This window comes from Balaenoptera borealis (genome assembly GCF_965194805.1).
Source record: "Balaenoptera borealis genome assembly, chromosome: 11".
NCBI lineage: Eukaryota > Metazoa > Chordata > Mammalia > Artiodactyla > Balaenopteridae > Balaenoptera > Balaenoptera borealis.
Window position 1 is genome coordinate 11,626,024 of NC_138868.1, and position 4,031 is coordinate 11,630,054.

Consider the following 4,031-nt stretch of genomic DNA (forward strand, 5'->3'; position numbering starts at 1 on the left):
GGAGGCAAAAGACCTGTATGCAGAAAACTATAAGACATTGATGAAAGAAATTAAAGATGATACCAACAGATGGAGAGAAATACCATGTTCTTGGATTGGAAGAATCAATATTGTGAAAATGACTATACTACCCAAAGCAATCTACAGATTTAATGCAATTCCTATCAAATTACCAATGGCATTTTTTACGGAACTAGAACAAATCATCCTAAAATTTGTATGGAGACACAAAAGACCCCGAATAGCCAAAGCAGTCTTGAGGGAAAAAAATGGAGCTGGAGGAATCAGGCCCCCTGACTTCAGAGTATACTACAAAGCTACAGTAATGAAGACACTATGGTACTGGCACAAAAACAGAAACACAGATCAATGGAACAAGATAGAAAGCCCAGAGATAAACCCACGTACCTATGGTCAACTAATCTATGACAAAGGAGGCAAAGATATACAATGGAGAAAAGACAGTCTCTTCAATAAGTGGTGCTGGGAAAACTGGACAGCTACATGCAAAAGAATGAAATTAGAATACTCCCTAACACCATACACAAAAATAAACTCAAAATGGATTAGAGACCTAAATGTAAGACCGGACACTACAAAACTCTTAGAGGAAAACATAGGAAGGACACTCTTTGACATAAATCACAGCAAAATCTTTTTTGATCCTAGAGTAATGGAAATAAAAACAAAAATAAACAAATGGGACCTAATGAAACTTCAAAGCTTTTGCACAGCAAAGGAAACCATAAACAAGACAAAAAGACAACCCTCAGAATGGGAGAAAATATTTGCAAAAGAATCAACAGACAAAGGATTAATCTCCAAAATATATAAACAGCTCATTCAGCTCAATATTAAAGAAACAAACAACCCAATCCAAAAATGGGCAGAAGACCTAAATAGACATTTCTCCAAAGAAGACATACAGATGGCCAAGAAGCATATGAAAAGATGCTCAACATCACTAATTATTAGAGAAATACAAAACAAAACTACAATAAGGTATCACCTCACACCAGTTAGAATGGGCATCATCAGAAAATCTACAAACAAATGCTGGAGAGGGTGTGGAGAAAAGGGAACCCTCTTGCACTGTTGGTGGGAAATTGATACAGCCACTATGGAGGACAATATGGAGGTTCCTTAGAAAACTAAAAATAGAATTACCATATGATCCAGCAATCCCACTCCTGGGCATATACCCAGAGAAAACCATAATTCAAAAAGACACATGCACCCCAATGTTCATTGCAGCACTATTTACAATAGCCAGGTCATGGAAGCAACCTAAATGCCCATCACCAGATGAATGGATAAAGAAGTAGTGGTACATATGTACAATGGAATATTACTCAGCCATAAAAAGGAACGCAATTGAGTCATTTGTTGAGACGTGGATGGATCTAGAGACTGTCATACAGAGTGAAGTAAGTCAGAAAGAGAAAAACAAATATCGTATATTAACGCATGTATGTGGAACCGAGAAAAATGGTACAGATGAACCGGTTTGCAGGGCAGAAGTTGAGACACAGATGTAGAGAACAAACGTATGGACACCAAAGGGGGAAAACCACGGTGGGGTGGGAATGGTGGTGTGCTGAATTGGGCGATTGGGATTGACATGTATACACTGATGTGTATAAAACTGATGAGTGATTAAAAAAAAAATAGTGCCCATTATGGGAGAGATGCCAAATTGCAATGGATTCAAAAGTATGTAATGGGGCCTTATGTACACAACACCATCCAGCGAGTCAATCAGAATTGCATGTTTTGTGCTAAAAATAAACCCAAAGACTGCTGTTGGACCTCCCCAGATGAGGACCCAACATAGGAACCTGTGCCACTGAGGACTGGACTCAAATGCCTTGAGCTGCAGGAGATTTCAGATATCTGCCAGTATTTGTGGATACTTTTTCAGGGTGGTTAGAAGAGTATCCCACCTGGACATAAAGTCTCTGAAGAGGATGCCTGGGTCTTGAACAAACTGAAAGCTGAACGTGAGTGTGGTATCACCATTGATATCTCCCTGTGGAAATTCGAGACCAGCAAGTACTATGTGACCATCACTGATGCTCCAAGACACAGAGACTTTATCAAAAACATGCTGACTTTATCGAAATCATGTTGACCCAGGCTGACTATGCTATCCTGATTGTTGCTGCTGGTGTTGGTGAATTTGAAGCAGTTATCTCCAAGAATGGGCAGACCCATGAACATACCCTTCTGGCTTATACTCTGGGTGTGAAACAGCTAGCTGTTGGAGCTAACAGCTAGTTGTTGGAGCTAACAACAGATTCCACTGAGCCACCCTACAGCCAGAAGAGATATGAGGAGGTTGCTAAGTAAGTCAGCACCTACATTAAGAAAATTGGCTACAACCCTGACACAGTAGCATTTGTACCAATTTCTGGCTGGAATAGTGAAAACATGCTGGAGCCAAGTGCTAGCATGCCTTGGTTCAAGGGATGGACAGTCAGCCCTAGAGATGGCAATGTCAGTAGCACCATGCTGCTTGAAGCTCTGGATTGCATCCTGCCACCAATTCATCCAACTGACAAGTCATTGTGTCTGCCCCTCCAGGACATCTACAAAATTGGTATTGGTACTGTCCCTCTGGGTCGAGGGGAGACTGGTGTTCTCAAACCTAGCATGGCGGTCACCTTTGCTCCAGTCAACATTACAACTCAAGTAAAGTCTGTTGAAATGCACCATGAAGCTTTGAGTAAAGCCCTTCCTGGTGACAGTGTGGGCTTCAACGTCAAGAACATGTCTGTCAAAGATGTTCATCATGGCAATGTGGTTGGTGACAGCAAAAATGACCCACTGATGGAAGCAGGTGGCTTCCAGCTCAAGTGATTATCTTGAACCATATCAGTGCTGGATATTCACCTGTGCTGGATTGTCACACAGCTCACATTGCTTGCAAGTTTGCTGAGCTGAAGGAGAAGACTGATCATCGTTCTGGGAAAAAGCTGGAAGAAAGCCCCAAATTCTTGAAATCTGGTGATCCTGCTATCATTGATATGGTTCCTGGCAAGCCCATGTGTGTTGAGAGCTTCTCTATCCTCCTCTGGTCATTTTGGTGTTTGTGACATGAGACAGATGGTTGCTGTGGCTATCATCAAAGCAGTGGATAAGAAGGCAGCTGGAGTTGGCCAGGTCACCAAGTCTGCCCAGAAAGCTCAGAGGGCTAAATGAATATTATCCCCAATATCTGCCACCCCAGTCTTAATCAGTGGTGGAAGAACGGTCTCAGAACTGTTTGTCTCAATTAGCCATTAAAATTTAAAATAAAAGACTGGTGAATGATTAACAATGCATGATAAAACTTTCAAAAGGGAAGGAGAATGCTTTGTGGGCCACTTGTTTTGTGTGTAGCAGTTTTTAGAATCAGCACTTTAGAAAAACACACACATAAATAAAAAATCAGTACTTTTTAATTGGTTAAAGCCCTCCTGAAGGAAATTGTCCCCTGATTTGGATTAAGGCATTGGAACAACATTCATCCTGGAGACCTCAATCAACAGGAAAAAACTGAGAAAATGAATATTAATTTAACTTGGGATACAGCCTTGCCAGCTGCCCTGTCATGGATCAGTGGCTCCCAGAAGCAGGCTTAAATTAAGCCCCTTTGAAATATTGTATGATAGGCCATTCCAGGTGTCTGCCTGGGTGGGAGAATCCATAAATGCTCTAAAAGAACTAGCAGTTGCCACATATGGTAGAACATTGAGCACTAAACTAAACTCTGTTCATGAGGTCAGCCTATCCAACTGAAGTAAATGGTAATTTCATTGTAGCTGGAGAAGCATCAACCTATTTGTTTATTTTTGTCCAAATAAATAGCATAGGAATTTAGTATATGTATTGGGAACTGGAACCAAAACTCCAAGTTCAATTACAAATTAGACAACAAAATGCTAAGGGGTTTCATCAGATTCAAATAGTCGTAGATAAAAAAGGAAAGAGGATTTTACTACTGACTAAAGATTCTAAGGAATATTCATTGACCCCATTCAGCAGAAAGT

At 40.7% G+C, this 4,031-nt stretch overlaps 1 pseudogene across 1 annotated transcript; it reads left to right on the forward strand.

Annotated features, from left to right (window-relative positions):
- Nucleotides 1–1,701: 1,701 nt before the first annotated feature.
- LOC309605838 (elongation factor 1-alpha 1 pseudogene) lies at nt 1,702–3,317 on the forward strand (annotated as a pseudogene). Its single transcript has 2 exons — nt 1,702–1,713; nt 1,931–3,317. The product of its transcript is annotated as an elongation factor 1-alpha 1 pseudogene (transcript).
- Nucleotides 3,318–4,031: the final 714 nt, after the last annotated feature.